Source organism: Orcinus orca, chromosome 17, assembly GCF_937001465.1.
Source record: "Orcinus orca chromosome 17, mOrcOrc1.1, whole genome shotgun sequence".
Taxonomy (NCBI): Eukaryota; Metazoa; Chordata; class Mammalia; order Artiodactyla; family Delphinidae; genus Orcinus; species Orcinus orca.
In genome coordinates this window covers 73,482,724-73,499,640 of record NC_064575.1, presented here as the reverse complement: position 1 = coordinate 73,499,640, position 16,917 = coordinate 73,482,724, and the positions used below count along the sequence as shown (strand labels likewise).

The 16,917-nt window shown below is 45.5% G+C and overlaps 1 long non-coding RNA gene across 1 annotated transcript; it reads right to left on the bottom strand.

Moving 5' to 3' along the window:
* Positions 1–483: 483 nt before the first annotated feature.
* Positions 484–16,539, bottom strand: LOC117199660 (uncharacterized). The gene is made up of 4 exons (XR_007472614.1): positions 13,622–16,539; positions 11,349–11,397; positions 9,531–9,595; positions 484–748 (listed from the first exon to the last, which is right to left on the bottom strand). It is a non-coding gene; the product is annotated as an uncharacterized LOC117199660 (long non-coding RNA).
* Between the last annotated feature and the right edge of the window lie 378 nt (positions 16,540–16,917).

The window sequence follows — 16,917 nt, the reverse complement described above, 5'->3', positions numbered from 1 at the left end:
TGCATGTCATACATTCACATGTGTTGCTTTTCTCCTGTATCGTCATAGTGAGCCCATTGTTCTGAGCTGCCAGAGTTGTGTTCTGATTCTCTCCATCAAGATGCTCTCTGTGTCTCCCTTCTCTATGGCAAACACACAAATTAAAAAAGCAGAGGGTCTCTGTCTTCACCCAGGCCATTGATTAAACTCTTGAAGGATGCATAGCAGGGAGTATGGTCTTAGTATCCTCTCCTAAGGCTCATGTTGATTTGCTAGTGAGCACATTTAGTGCAAATGGTAATTCAAGTAACTTAGAATCCATGTAACTGTTTTAACATTCACCACTCATGATCCCAACTTGTCTAAAAGAGACCCCAACTTACCCCTAAAAGACCCCACTGAAGGCGATGCTGAAATCCAGACACTGCTCATGAAGATATCATGAGACAGCTAGTCTAACCACCATATTCCAAAAAAGGCCTTTGGCCTTAAGTGGTTGGCATATCGGTTGGCATATCGGGCAGGATGGAGCAGACTCTTCTGCAGTAACAGACAAGTTAGGAAATCTCCATGGATTATCATGACACTTTATTTTCCAGGTGTAAGAATTCGAGGATGGGTCAAACAGTTCTCCGTCTTGTTATGCTGCGTCTGGAGCAGGGGCCTCTAAGGCGGCCACGGCAGAGAAAGGCGCCATGCCGGCTCTTTCCCTCGCTCTCCATCCACGAGCAGGAAATAGCCATGTGGCTCCAACCCAAGTCGAGGGGACCTGTGAAATGTCGGGGAGAGAATGACTGGTGGCCCAAACCAGCTCTGCCACAGCTGGGTATGTTTCTGTGTGTGATCCCATGATCCTGTTTTCCCTCTTCTGTGCCAGGAAAACTTGATCATTCACTTTAGCCTATTTAACAGTTCTAGAATCCTCCACACTGAAGTCTTTGGACAGATTCCATTAGCACCAACCGCAAGAGTCATAAATGCCAGCACGATAACCTGGATGTTCCAAAATATTGCTTAAGAAGTCCCTTTCATGTCATTGAAACACACACACACACACACACACACATGCACACGCATGCGTGCACGCGCACATGCAACCATCTAATCATCTGGCCCCTGGAGGATGAGACGTCTCAGTTCCCAAAGAGCAAGCTTGACCAAGTCTGATGAATGAATTTCTGAAGTTATTTTTGTTTATCCTCCTACCCTTGCTGCTATGATTTGCCTGTGGCAACATGTGTGTAGATTAATGAGGCTTTCAGCAGCTAGTGAAAAAATGTTCATTAGCTTAATTATCCACACCTTCAGAGGGAGGGCAACTCGGGGCTGTCAGGACACAGCAGAGTGTCTGTGCCAGAGAAGAACACCCTCTCCATGCTGCTCAACGAGAACGGTCTTCCCTGGAGAGCAAGGTGAAGAATGGGGGAAACAAGTACGCAGAGGCACAGAAGACAAAAATGACAGGATTTAGTGTGATTTCCCAATTGCATGCTGAATGTGCATTAAGCACCTAGCACGGGGGATCCTTTGTAAGCAAGCACCTCCTATGCTTCTAGCCTGCTTTATCCTCGTGCATCAGACAGAGGCATGAAACCAACCTCTCCTAAAAGTCCATAGCAATGGAATGTATGGATTCTTGCCAAGATCAAATGATAAAACCCCAAGTCCTCCTACTTGTGGACTGATCTGACTTTATGTCTCAGTTGTGGTCAGCTCCCACCTTGGACCTAGGACTTAATGACTCAGAGCTGGCCCAGTGCGCCTGTGTGTCATGCTTTGCCTCCAAAGTCTCCCACTCTGCCCCCCAAGGACCTAGTCCTACTTCTAAGCCCCACGCCAAGTGGGGAGTTTCTCCCATTTCTTCCTGCTGAGATCTCGGCCTGTTGCCTCTCCCGGTCTCCCCGTTGCTATGCTCTGCCAGCTGGGACCCATCTTTTTCTTATCATCCCAGACATGGAGTTTTCACCTTGGCCTTCACACACAGTGGCTTACAGCACTCCCTGCTAGACCCTGTGCAGGACAGAGATGGTCCTATGGGGGTTCATGGGGCTTAGGAGATAAGACTCAGACATGGAGAATGATGACTAAAGGAAAGAGGGCTTCAGCACCTTGTAAATCAGTCTTCCTCAAACTTGCTTAAGCATAAGAATCATCTTCTAAAGATAGAACTTCCAAGGCTTCACCCATGAAGATTCTAATTCAGAACACCTGAGCCTTAGACATTTTGTTCAAATGTCTTAACAATTTACAAAATTGTTAAAACATTTTTAACAAGCACCCAGGAGACCTTTATTATGAGGAAAGTTTGGAAAACACTACTAAGCAACTCTATGACAGTAGTAGTGACTACTGATTAAAACCTCCACCAGCCAGCCAAGGTGCTAAGAAATGTACATATATTGACTCATTTTAATTATCTCAACAAACTTTTCCAGATAGGTGTTAAATTCCCATTCTGCTAATGAGGAAACCCAGATCCAGATACATGGACTCATTGCTCAAAATCATACATTTAGCAAGTGGCAGAGCTAGGATTCAAAACTTCATCTCCCTGACTCCTGACCCACGTCAACTAAAATAACTTGTTTCTAAAGACTAAATGCTGGTGTAGACCAGGGTGTCTGAGCATTTTTGATCTAGCACCATATTGATAACAGAATTTTGAGCATGCACCTCCAATGTATGTGTTTTTAATTTATATATACATACTATTATTCTAATATATTATTGATATTATAAAATATATATGGCAATTCAAGAGAATTAGCAATTTTAGTAATTTTTATTTTATTTAGCAATACCTAAGAACTTTTTTTGCTTTCCTGAAAAATCACTGATAATAATAAAAAAATGTTTAGTGAGATCAACGTGATTTTGCTTTCCTAGTTTTTTTCAGTCTTGGTTGAATCTTTATGACATAGTGATTAATAGTTTGGTCTTAAATTCAGTTTGGTCTGACACCTGCTTTTAGTTGCTGTCATTGTTGGAAAAGAAGCCTCACAAAAATATGTAGATTCAAATGAAATAAATGCAACAAATAAATGCAAATAAATGCCTTATTCCGTCATAATACTTATTTCTCAATTCCATCTACCAACTATGCAAAGGTATTTGGTGAAACCTGGCAAGTAAATTTCCAACTTCCCTGATGATGACCCATTTTTCCTACAATTTATTGGATTTAGAAAAAAAAAAAAAAAAACTAGTTCAAGGGAAGTCCCTGGTGGTCCGGTGGTTAGGACCCCGCACTATCACTGCCAAGGGCCCAGATTCAATCCCTGGTAGGAGAACTAAGATCCCACAAGCCACTCAGTGCGGCAAAAAAAAAAAGCCAACCTAGTTTAATATCCAATAACAATTCATTTAGAAGCTTAAAACAGGCTAGAATATTCTGTTTCAATCTTTTCAAGAGTAGAGGTATAGGTTATATACGTCATTTTTAACAATGTTAACACTGGAAATGATTCAAATCTTCAGTGCTCAAACACTGTCTTCACATAAAAAGTATCTTTTTCTTCTTTTCAATCAAGAATAATATGCATACAGGAAAGCGTACGTAACATAATTGTCCAGATCAATGTAGCTTTACAACGTGAGCACACCCGGTTAACGACACAGATCAAGAAGCATTATCTGCAGCCCCGTCATCAAAAGCCCCTTTGTGCCTTTTCCAGTTATTTCCCCCCACCCCCAAGGGTAACCACTCCACTCTCCTAACTTTCAGATTAGTTCTGTGTGTGTTTTATTTAACATCATATAAGTGGAATCCCATAGGAGGCACCCATTTTTGTGTCTGGCTTCTTTTGCTCAAAATCTCACTTGTGGGATTCATCCATACGACTGAGGTTGTCTTGGTTATTCATTCTCATCGTATGTAGTACTGTCTTGTGTGAATACACAACAATGAGTTGATCCATTTCACTTTTGGTGGGTGTTTGGGTAAATTCCAGTGTTCGAGTATTAGGAAAAGTGCTGCTATGTGCACTCAGAACCATCTTTTGGTAAACACATGTTTGCATTTCTGTTGGGTATATCCCTAGAGTGGAATTGCTGGGTCACTGTGTTTGCTTTTGTTCTGCTTTTGTAGATACTGCCAAACAGTTGCCAGAACAGGTTCCATGAATTTACATTCCCTGCACTGTGGGAGTTCTAGGTGTCCCACATTCTTGCCCACTCTTGGTATTGTCTGTCTTTTTCATTTTAGCCATTTTGATGCATGTATGATGGTATCTCACTGTGGTTTATAAGGTGTTTTTGAAAGGCAGTTACTGTCTCATTCATTATTAAATCATGACACTTAACCTGCAGGGACAACTTATATGCATGCTTCTGTTTTTTCAAATGTATCTATTATAGCTCACTCCCAACAGTCCCGTGTCAGCCTTGAAAAGGTCAAATAATTTGAAACCCTTGATTTTATGTTCATTCACTGTTTCAAGTACTTTGCCAAAAGAGAATAAGAGAATCTCTGCTTGAGCAGAATATTTTCAGGTGCACTCCCTATCTAATTACAAAGTATTGTGAAGATTCTGCTATACTTTAAACTTCTTGCCTCTGTACAATGATTCACATCAGTGAAATCCTATTTTGCTCTGTGCTTTTGTGACTTTAACCTCCTGGCTTCAATAGCTTGCTATGGAAAAATGCAGCAATAAATTTCACGTATAGTACTAGCTGGTGAAATTTACCTTTTTTTTTTGTCTTTTCATTCAAGTCAACATAAATACCAAAAACATTGCTTAAGAAATGTTTGAAATTTGTTAAGAAATTCATTGACTATTGAAAATGTATTTTTTCTGGTATCTCTTTCCTTTAAGAGCTGACAAGAAAGGGTGTTTTAATGTATTTCATTACTGAAATGAAGAATCTAGAAATAACGTAAGCTAAAATACGTTGGAAACATTTGTACTTTCCAAATTGTAATTTGGAAAGTAATTGTATTGCAAACCTCTCACACTGAATTACTTAAGTTTTCTTCAACTCTTCAGCAAAAGTTCTATGCATCTGCCAACAATATTTAATGACCAAGGAGTCCATTGTAATATATCACTATGTACTTTTTAGATATTTCTTCAGCCATTTCACCATAGCAAGAGTAGCAAGGGTTTGACCGATGGATTATGACATTAAGTAATAAGTTTAAAATGATCACATTTAATCCAATTTTATAAAGGGCTGGGTTGAGTATATTATGGCTTTAACCAGTTGAAAAATTTTCTAAATGTCTTGGCGATTGCAATGGCTTCATCCTTTTACTAGCTATGTCAACACACAATATTCACTCAAGGACACAGTCATCATTAATGATAGTGGACCACAGATCCTATTTCAAATATCAGTCTTAATAATTTTTTTAAGTCTTTTGACCAACTTTGTGATTGATACACTTAGACGGCCATTATTTTTCTCTTGTAATTAGCTGAAAAGCCGCAAACGCTAGGGGTTGCAGATGGACAGAGTCAGCCATGCTCCTACTGTTCCCTGGGTTGGCATCATTAACGTGGTCCTCAGCTTGCAGTTTCTTCACAGGAATCATTTCAATCGCTTGTCCGTTTTGTGAGGATCAGTTACATTGAAATGAGATCTCTGAAGCTGTAAATCCACTTAACAGGACACAAGACACAAACAGGCAAGGTTTATAGGAGGCGTACAAATTTCCATTTCAGGAAGTCTCCTCTGAATAAGGAGTGTTCCTCTGCGCTTCACCATGGGAGTTTCCAAGGTCAGAGCTCTCAGGGTTTCTAGAAAGCATCTTGTCAGCCACCTCAGGCGATAAATGAGGAGTTGGAGGCATCCAGAGGAAGAGTACAGACCATGGAGCCTGAGGCGGGCTCTGGTGGTAGACAACAGAGGTTCAAGTCCCAGTCTCTGCCACCTCCTCTCTGTGTATGCTGGAAGAAATTATGCTGCCTCTCTAAGCCTGTTTCCCCAGCTGTTTCCCCACACAGGGCAAACGCTACCATTTGTAAATGATATCTCCATAAACCCATCTTTAAAGGGAAGGAAAGGAGGAGGGAGGGAGGAAAGAAAACATCAATGCTAAAGTCTGAAATTCAGTAGAGATTTTCAAAGGAGCTTAGAGGCTCCCAGTGGTAGCATTTCTGTCTTGATTACCCATGTATCCCTGGCATGCTTATCACATAGTAGATGCTTAAAAGTTATTACTGATTGTAGTGGGTTGAATGGTGGCCCCAAAAAGATACGTCCATGTCCAAATCCCTGGAACCTCTGAATATGACCTTATTTGGTTAAAGGGTCTTTGAAGATGTAACTTAAGGATCTTTCTTTATTTATTTATTTTTGGCTGCATTGGGTCTTTGTTGCTGCATGTGAGCTTTCCCTAGTTGCAGTGAGCGGGCTTCTCATTGTGGTGGCTTCTCTTGTAGTGGAGCACGGGCTCTAGGGACGCGGGCTTCAGTAGTTGTGGCACATGGGCTCAGTAGTTGTGGCTGGTGGGCTGTAGAGAGCAGGCTCAGCAGTTGTGGCACACGGGCTTAGTTGCTCCACAACACGTGACATCTTCCTGGGCAAGGGCACAAACCCGCGTCTCCTGCATTGGCAGGCGGATTCTTAAACAGTGCGCCACCAAGGAAGTCCCAACTTAAGGATCTTGAGTTGAAATTATCCTGGAATATATCCAGGTGCACTCTAATCCAATGACAAGTGTCCTTGTAAGAGACAGAAGACACAGAACACGGAGGAGGAGCTCATGTAAAGATGGAAACAGAGACTGGACTTATGCAGCCACAGGCAAGGATGGTTAGAGCCACAGAAGTTAGGCAGAGGCAAAGGGGGATTCTTCCCTAGAGCCTGTGGAGTGACTGCAACCCTGCCAGACACTGTGATTGTGAACTTCTGGTCCAGAACTGTAAGAGAATACATTTCTATTGTTTTAAGCCGCCAAGCTTGTGGTAATTTGCTACCATAGGCCTAGGAAATGAATACACCAATCCCATTGGCTTCATGTGATCGTGCAAATTTGGTATTACCTCATCCAGTGATTTCCAAACTTAAGTTCTGCAGAGCCCTCTGTGGCCCCCATGATGCAATTTTGTATTTAGAGGTACTTCTAAGATTCTTTGTAATTTAAATATTCTGCAGCTTAAAAAAACTAAATTAGGGAATTCCCTGGCAGTCCAGTGTTTAGGACTCAGCGTTTTTACTGCCATGGGCACGGGTTCAATCCCTAGTCAGGGAACTAAGACCCCGCAAGTCACGCAGCTTGGCAAAAAATTTAAAAAATTTAAAAATTAAAAAAATCTAATCAACCAACCCCAAATCTTAGCCAACTCTAAATGTTAACACAGAAGATCAGAGAAGTTACATAACATGTCCAAGTTCCCCTGCAAACAAGAGGCAGAGCTTCGGTCAGTACCACCGCCTCCTTCCTCCCTCTGCAAGGCTCTGCCTGTTCCCCAAGGAACCACCAGTACTCCAATGTCCTTGGAAAACAAAGAGGAAAATACCAGCTACACTCCCGTTATAGTGAACGACAAGGCAAAGATGCCCTCGATTATCAGCACCACCACCCAGCATTCAACTACAGGTTCCAAACCCTGTGAGAAGTGGAGATGAAGAAAGAAAATGGAAAAAGAGAAAAAGGAGAATTCAAGTAGTGGGAGCTCCCGACTGTCCACAGGAGATGCGAGGAAAGCGCCCATGGTATTGACACCTAGGAAGGTAGAATATTCTTCCACCATGGACTGAGCTTTCAGCTTAACCTGCTGTCACTTTGGAGTCAGACGGCAGTGAATTCCCACTGTGGCCCTGTCACTTAAGTCTGTGTAACCTTGAGCAAAGTTAACTTCTCAGAGCCTCAGGGCCCTCTGAGGAAACAGCTACCTTGCAGGATGGTTACAGAACGAAGGTTGCAAGAATTAAATGACACGACACAGCCTAGGGATCTGCTCCAGATTCTGGAGCCAAGCTAGGAGACCCTTGCCTCTGTGATACTAGCTGTGGGTCTTGGACAATTAGCTCTCTGTGCCTTGGTTTTCTCATCTGTACAATGGGGTATGCTACCTGCCTCCAAGGGTCGTTATGAAGGTTAGAATAAGCTAATAGTTATAAAGGACTTAAACAGTGTCTGGCAGAATAGTGCTGTATGAGCATTTGTAAAAACAACATGAAAATGTACCTATGGAAGGGGAAGGTTTTTCTCACCTCCTCACAAGGAGGGACTCCTAAGTGACTTAGAATTTGGTAAAAAGACAGAATTTTGATTGCATAAAATGCATCAGTGTCAGCTTTAGCAAGAGAAAAGTTTGCTTCTCTGACAGATGCTCCACTCTAAGAGTCTGAAAGCCCCCTCTCTGCCTAACTCAGTGTGGACAGAAAGAGAGTTTGATAGAAGTCTGAGAGTTTGGTGATTGGCTGGCAGTGAGAATGCTTTCTCTCCGGTGATGAACTGTCACGTGCCAGTCTTTCCAACACCACGGGCGTAAGTGAGGGGCGTGCACATGCACAGCCCCTGGCACAGCACAGGTGGTGAGTAATTTTCTCCCACTGATGCGATTAGGGTTACTCCAGGCCTGGGACCAGGCATTCCTGGACTATGGCCGCAGGTCTTGCTAATTTGAGCCTAATTCCTGTGACACTGGTTTGCAGGCATCTAGCTCATGTCAGCTGATCACTGAGCACTCTCATTCCTCCTGACAAAAATAATAATAGTAATAAACACCAAGTATGTATCCAGCCCTCTGCTGCTAGGCTCTGGGAACACAGAGATGAGCTCATGGCAAAACAAGATTAACGAACAGAACATTGCAAGTCCTGTTAGGTGGGATCACAAAAGAGACACTGCAACTAACCAGGGAGTGAGTGTAGAACAATTACGGAGCTCTTGCTACGTGCTAAACATGACTCAAAGCGTTTCCCTTTATTAACTCATTCCACCCTTACAGTCACTCGGTGGGGTAGATGGTACGGCCCTAATTTACAGTCAGGGAAAATGAAGAACAGAGAGGTTAAAACACTTGCCTAAAGTCACACAGCTAATAAGGGTAGAATCAATGTGCATCCAGATAGCGGGACTCCAGAACTTGTGCTCTCTGCCCCTCAGACTGGGCTGAGGTGTCCCTGGTTGGTGACCCATTGCATTTCACCTTTGGGTTCTCAATTCCCTTAGCATTAGAAAAGAGAGTGGGATCTGCCTAGAATGCCAACGCTGGACTCCTGTCCAGAGAGAGGAACTCATCTTCCCCTCGGGGCCCTGCTGCTCAAGGTTATTACTGTGGATGAAAAATGTCGCCTGCCATATAAGTAAACAAAGAATGTTGCAACCATCAAGCCAGCAGCCACTGTAGCTGCCCCCAGCTGTGCACCCTGAGGGGATTCGGGATACAGAAATGTAGGATACTGACCGTAGGTAGTGAAGGTGCATATCAAAGGAATGATTTCAATGATCCAGACTCTTGCATCTTCCCAGACAGAGAAAATGCTAAATTCATTAACTTGAGAGGTCTGGTTTTCTTCAATTAACAGTAATTTTTTGATGTTCCGGCCACCTGGTTTTTGTTGCAGAACTCCTGTGTATCCTGGCTCCCCCTTACCTCTTAGGAGCAGTCCATCAGAGCCATCTGAGAGGCTGTCTTCCAGATTTCAGTCTCAGAAAAATCTGCTGAATAAAACATAGTTCTCACACTTTAGGTTGTGCTTTTTTTTTTTTTTGGTGACATTGGTATATGTAGGTATGTAGGGTGAAATTTCAAGGACGATGCTTTGATGGTGTACCCGTGACTCACATTCTAACAAGATCAGACTGACTAAGGCCCAGTATGATCAGGCCTTGTACCTGACGTCACATCCTATTTTCAGCCCAAATCTGGAGATGGGTGTTCATGTCCCCATTTCACAGATAAGGAACACAGAGGATTAGAGAGACCTAGTGGCCTGTTTAAATCATACAACAAACAAGAGAACTCCAAAGCTCATGCCTTTTCCACTATACCACATAGGCCATGGAACCACTAGAGAAAAGCCTAGAGCCAGATAATTCAGAGCTTCTGTTGCTTAAAGGGCCAAAAATCTGAGGGTGAGGAAAAATAAATAACAATGATAATAGTGGCAGGTAACATTTACTAAGCTCTTCACATGCCATCCTAAGCACAGTATCTCATTTAATCTTCTTACCATCGCCGTGACATGAGTTCCTTTTTATACTTGTTTTACAAATAAGGAAAATAAAGCTCAGATGATAAATGATTTGCCCAGTTTGTATGTGGTGCAGCAGGAATCAAACCCCAAGAACCTGGATCCAGAGCCCGTACTCTCAGTTCCTCTTGCCTTTGCAGCCAGAGATGAATCCAACAGTCTCAGCCTCTGCACGGCGGGGTGCCCTTGGACGCCATGCCTCTCTGAGAGTTGGCTTCTTCGGCTGCAGGTGCAGGACCCATAAAACCTACCTTCCAGGTGGTAGTGAGGGGCCATTGAATCAGGATCCCTGGTGCCTGGGGGCTGGGCATGAGCACTGTGAAAACTCCCCAGGTGATTCTGAGAAGGACACAAGGTTAGGCTCCATCCACTGGGCCCGCGTGGGTTGTAGAGTGTCTCACACTTTCACGTGATATGCATGTGCCTTCTGGCGCAGCAAGTCTGGGGTGGGACCTGAGGTTCTGCATTTCTAACCAGGCCTCCTCCCCCACCCCGAGGCTGGTGGACCACACTTTGGATACCAAGACTGTAGGTCCTGGTGATGATATGAATTTTATTTTACGTGCCAGGGAAGCCCCTGCAGACTTTTAAACAGGGGAGTGTTACCATCCATTCTACCACATGCAAGGATCACTTCAACTGCTGTGTAAAGAACAAAGCCCTGGGTGATGGAGAGGTGGAGGGCTGCCTAGAAGCAGGAGGCCCAGTGTCTGCCGTGGTCCAGAGACGACGTAAAAGGACTCCTCTCCTCTCTTCCAAGCAGGAATGGATGGGGAACCAAGCACGGCGCCCACGCCCAGCCCAGGAGGCCAACACTGTGTAGGGATGGATGTCATCGAGCCCGGGAAGGGGCCAAGGGTGGGCACGCTCCACTGGCCTCCTCCTGCTTTTCGCCTTGGCAGCCTCTAGAGAAGGATGCTTCTTTGGGCGCTGGGTAGAGAGCTTTCTCTCCTCGGCTACTGAAGGGCCCAGTCCAAGAACAACACACCCTCTGGGAAGACCCAGCAGGCAGGTTGGAGCGTGGGATCGAGATTTTTCCAGAATCCCACAAGTCTATCTAGACCTAGTCCAGAGCCTGTCACCCTGACCAGTGGCCCTTCCAAAAGGTCCAAAAGCCCCTCGGCCTTTCTCGCCCCTTCTTTTGGGTGCTCAGATGAGAGTTCAGGGGGAAAGGATTTTGCTTCCAAAGGTGTGGCTGTGAGGGTTCCATAAAAGACTCACCTCTCCAGGCTCTGCATTTTCCTCTGGGCCGGGTGAGTCATGCTGCTGGAAAATGACAAACACGGGTAAATGAGATAATAAGAATGACACGGGTGACTCAGCTGACATCGACACCCATCTGGCAGGGCTCAGACGCCCCACAGAGGACTGGAGGCTCATTTGGGAAAAGAGGATGATTGTGCATAAGGGATCCACTCGGCACATTTTTTTTTTCTTGTCCTGGTTACAGACAGCATTCACAAAGTGCTTCTTTCCACCAGGAGCTGCCTGAGTCTGACACGCCCCGGCATTACTCACAGGGGAGGGGGGTCACAGCCCGGAATCAAGGTCCAGGGATGGACGGATGTGTGCGAATCTTCCTTTGACTGTTGCAGAAAACGGCAGCGCCCTTCCCCCAGAGGGCTGGTCTAGGCCTCATTTTCTCCCCCAAATCCTCCAACAGAATGAATTTGGACACTGGGGTGTTTATGTGTAAAATAAGAGGGCTCTGGGATTTATTTTAAAAATTCTATTCCCTACTCTAAAATCACTGGGAGGTGATAGATGAAATGAGACTGGCAAAATGTTGATAATTGTTCGACTGAGTGAAGGATGCATGGGTCCATGAAACCATTCTTTCCACTTTGGGATATGTTTTAAGTTTCCATAATAAAAAAATTTTTGTGGTTTTCATTTTAAAGAGATTTGGTCCAGTCACCCCTCATTAGCCTTTAAGCTTCTGGAGCACCGAGATCATGCTGGGAAAGTTTGACCTCACTTCCTCTCATGGGCCTCAGTTTCCCCAGAAGCCTAGCCGTCTCCTGATAAAGGAGGAGGCATTGGTTTCTCTGAGCCCTTTTCCAGCTCTGCTTCCCTGTGAGCTGATCATCTCCATGGATTCCAAATTCTCACCGCCCCCCGGGCACCTCAGCTCGTGCTTTCATAGCAAGTTCGTGTGACCTGTGTAGTTTAGTGGTTAGAGAAGACATTCTGGAACTCCAATGTCCAGATTAGAATCCTGGATCAATCACATCCTAATTATGTGACCTCAGACAGCTCACTGAATGTCGTGAGATGTCAATTTTCTGATCTGAGAAATGGAGATAATGATATCCACCTCATGGGGTTATTATAAAGATCCAATGACCTTAAATTTGTAAAACATTTAAACAATTAATGTTCAATGAAGAAAAGGGAAAGGGCTTCCTTGGTGGCGCAGTGGTTGGGAGTCCGCCTGCCGATGCAGGGGACACGGGTTCGTGCCCCGGTCTGGGAAGATCCCACATGCCGCGGAGCGGCTGGGCCCGTGAGCCATGGCCGCTGAGCCTGTGCATCCGGAGCCTGTGCTCCGCAATGGGAGAGGCCACAACAGTGAGTGAGAGACCCACATACTGCAAAAAAAAAAAAAATTTGATGCCCTCTGTGAGGGACAGCCTGGGGGATTAATATGTAGGCTGACTTTGGGGAATTTTAGGAATATTGGGTGGCCCTTTGGGTTAAGAGGAAAGGACCCTTGGCCACAAGGGTTCCCCAGGCAATCTGGAGGGTATGATTATAACAGATCCTGTCATCTAGAGGCCTTGGAGCAGGAATGGGTCTAAACTGCCACCATAGGGTCTGTAAGAGACTGAAGGGGCCACAGGGTGCGACCCACAGGTAGGGAGCAAGGGAACTGGGCTTTGGGGCCAAGCAGGCCTGCATTCAAATCCTAGTTCTACCCTGACCTACCGTGTAAGCCTCAGGCACGTCCCTAAATTTCTCTGAGCTACAGTCTCTTCACTTGAATTCCATTTGAATTGTGACACCTCCCTTAAGGTGGTGTGAGGATTAAAGGATGAAGGTCTATAGATTCCAGGCTCTTAGGCGCTGGAGCTGAAAGTACCATTTCTCATCCCTTCTTCTCCCACCAGGTACTAGGGTGCTTCTCTCACTAGGTACTAGGGTGCTTCTCCCACTGCGTGCTTATTCCCACTAGATAATAGATAGAAGGAACTGTCTGTAGAAATGAAAACAATTCACTTTATTTAAATGTAAAGGTGGATTTCTCTCTTTAGAAATGGAGACTGCCTTGGAGCAGTGGTTCACATCGCATGTTAGAATACGGATACGCCCTCTGGATCCATGTTCTAGATAAGGGGAGTTTTTTAAAAAAATCCCAATGCCTGGGCCCACCTCCAGGGAATTCTGATTCAAGTGGCCAGGGTGACTATGATGTACAGCTGGGTTTGAGAACCAAGGCCCCAGCACCTCCTACCGCCCACCAAAAGGAGCCCACCCACATAGCACTCACTGGTCAAGGAAGGAACTCTCTCCAGCAGACAGCTGAGAAGGCAGTGCAGGTGACACACGATTATATCTCAATATTATCTTGAGTAGAAAATGGAAAAGGTCTTGTTGAAAAATCCATTTGCTGATATGTGTCTCTTGGAATGCTAAACCTTGCACACCCTACCTGATTGAAGTAGACTTGTTTTTTTAATTAATTAAGAGGCTGGCAAAAAAAGAAAGGAATCATCTCTGTTCTTTAGCCAACACTTTTCCTAAAACAGCTGCAGGGAGAGGGAAGGTAGTTTAAAGCACGAAGAGCAAAAGTGCAAGGAACTATGTCAGAATCCAGCAGGTCCAGAAGGAGAAAGAGACGTGAAACCCTGCTCCACAGACAGATGTGACTCAGTGAACACCAGTCTTTCCCAGTATCCCCAATATGACAACACAGCTGTTCTTCCCATGAGGAAACATGAGTAAAGCAATAGAGAGAGGGAAGATCTGTCTCTAGTACTTTCAACGAGGATGAATATGTTGATGGGATTTCACACGTCTATGAGTCAAGGCAGGAAGGTTAAGAGCATCTGTGGAATATTCCAGAAATCACACCCGCCTCATAAACCCCAGGGCAAACTCTTATCTTCTTTTTATTCTTCATGTGCTCCTTCAATCTTTATTCATGCAGCCAACACTTCGATGTCCCAGGCACACAGTGGGAGTTCCAAGTACCAAAAGGAGGTAGAAAAAGGAATTGGCTTTCCCTGGTGCTTTAAAAAAATTCCTCAGACACCATTATATCAGGAGGAACCAAGGCTGGCTGCCCAGAAACAAGGCTGTCCTCACTTTCGAATGACCCTCTTCAGGCTCAAGCCACCTGAGTCTCAGCCCCAGCCCTGCAGGCCCCCTCTCCTCTCCCGGCTCGTGCCATCACTTGGGCAAGTCACCTGACTCCTCTGCAACTGGATTCCTCACTGATTAAGATAATGGCAGTTGTTCAACCTGCCTCGCAGGGTTGCAGTGAGAATCAAGTTTGTACAAACGCAGGATTGGGACTTTCGAGAATATGTATGCAGATGAGGGCTCCAGAGAATGGCATAGGAGGTGGGGCTCGGCCTTGCCGCCCCCCCACCAAATGGCAGTGATGAGGGGAAGAAGCAACCTGCTGCTGATGGTGCTGTCAAGGATGACCAGGGCCATGACAATGACCCTTGTCGTCTCAGAGTACAGATTCCTTACACAGGCTGAGCAGCGACCAGGTAGAAAAGGGAAAGACTAATAGGCAGACCGCTGTTTCTCCTCTCCCTGGGAGCCTACCTTGGTTTAGGGCATAATCCTAGACAAGGAAACGCACATGATTTAATTTGTTTTGCGATTCCTTTCCAGCATTTTCTTTTTGTTTACATTAAGGATGAGTGTTCCATGGAAGGTGTTAAAAAAAATAATAATGATCAGATTAGAATTGGGTGGTGTCGCCCACCACTGATAAACAAGGCTCCACCGATGATGTTGATATCCTGCCTTTCTGCCCAGGTACTCAGCAAACCAGTGCAGATGGGATCTCACCTGGGCACCAGACACTTCCTCTGGACCCACAGGAAAAGTGAGGTACCCCTCCCTTAGGGATGCTTTCCCAAGATGTTGCAGCAATCTTTATGAGCTAGAGAACAGAGGAGCGAGGAGGGCAACTTATGCTTATTGAGTGCTAACCAGGTGAGCCTCACAATTACCTTGTGCAATAAAAATCAAGATCCCCATCCTATAGATGAGACAACTCGAGGTCTCACAGATAAAGTAACTCGTCCAAGATCGCGTTGCTAATAAGCAGAGGAACTGGAGCTTGAGGAAAGCCTGGCTCAAAGCATTGTATGCTAAGTGCTGTGGGAAATGCAGAAGTAAATATTCCAAGGTTAATATGCCCTTTAAGGAACTTTCAGTCCTGTGAGGGAGAAAAACAGGTGCAACTGACATAAAATATAAGGTGGAACACAATAAACAGTAACATACCAGTGATAGACTCAAAGTGTCCAGAGGAAGGAACAATGAATACTGATCCCAGATCCAGATGGCATTTGAAGGGACCCATGAAAGATGGGTAGAACCACAGCCGGAGGAGAACAGGGAGAGGTGGGGAAAGGAGGGAGGGGCCGTGAGGGAGAAACACCAGCCCTGGCGAAGGCCTGAGAGTCTGAGAGTACCTGCCAGGCTGCGCAGCAAGGATGGCGGAGACCACACCCTGCTTCCGATTCCTTTTCTTCCAGGAAAAGGTCCAGGCAAGGCTCACCAGGACCTTCAGAAACTGGGCTGCTTCCCAAGCCGTGAACTGCCATAGTTGTGTCAGTCTCCCCAACTTCCTGCGCCCTCTTTCACACCAGAGTCACTCTTGATGGGGCACGCTTTCCACTCCCACCGTCCACACCTGACTCTGTCAGTCTGCATCCTAACCATCTTGAGTGCTAGATATCGTACCCTCACCCCAGGAAGATCAGGCTCCCCTCCAATGGGCTCCCTCCAGCTGACCCTCCATTTCCCATGTTACGGCACTCACCCAACTGCACGGCCGGCACTCACCAGTGTGCGTGTCTGTATCTCCCAGGAGGCCGTGAGCCCCATGACAACAGGGCTCTCACATTGTTCCCCAGAGTGTAATGCAGCTCCTGGCACATAGGAGGTGATAAGCGAATAAAGTAGAATGGCAAACTTAATCAATGAACTGACCATAGAAAGAGAGGAGAAATGGGGAAAGAAAGGAAATGGGGGGGCCAGCTTTCGAGTTAGAGCAGGGCTTTCAGTGCCAGGTCAATTTGTTCCATTTTTACCACGTGGCCAATGGGGAAGGATTGATGGGTTTCGAGGAGGGAAGCAATCCCTCCTGTGCGTCGGGATGTAGTGTGGCAGACAGAGAGAGAGCAGGGCTGGAGGCAGGGAGAGTCCTTAGGAGGCTTTTGTGATGGTCCAGACAAGAAGTGAGGAGGTGGACAGACTACTCTCTTGAAGAAGCCTTTTAAAAGCTGGAACCAGAGGGCACAGAGCACATCCAGGCTCTGGCTAAACTGGCCAAGAGTTGTCCTTGAGAGTTGGCAGGATTCCACGACACCAGAGATGACTGCTGTGGACAAGCCTGGGGAGGGGTGAGAAATCGCCATGTGTGCATCGGAGCTCTTAAGAAATACTACATGAATAAATGGAAGCCTTGGCAAGAGCTTCCCTGGGAAACCGCTTATTCCATGACTAAGGCTCTGAGAAATCTCTGCTCATGGCCTGGCAGAACCTTCGCCAGCCAAATCTCTCATTGAAAACCTCAGAGGGCTTCTGGGAGCATGT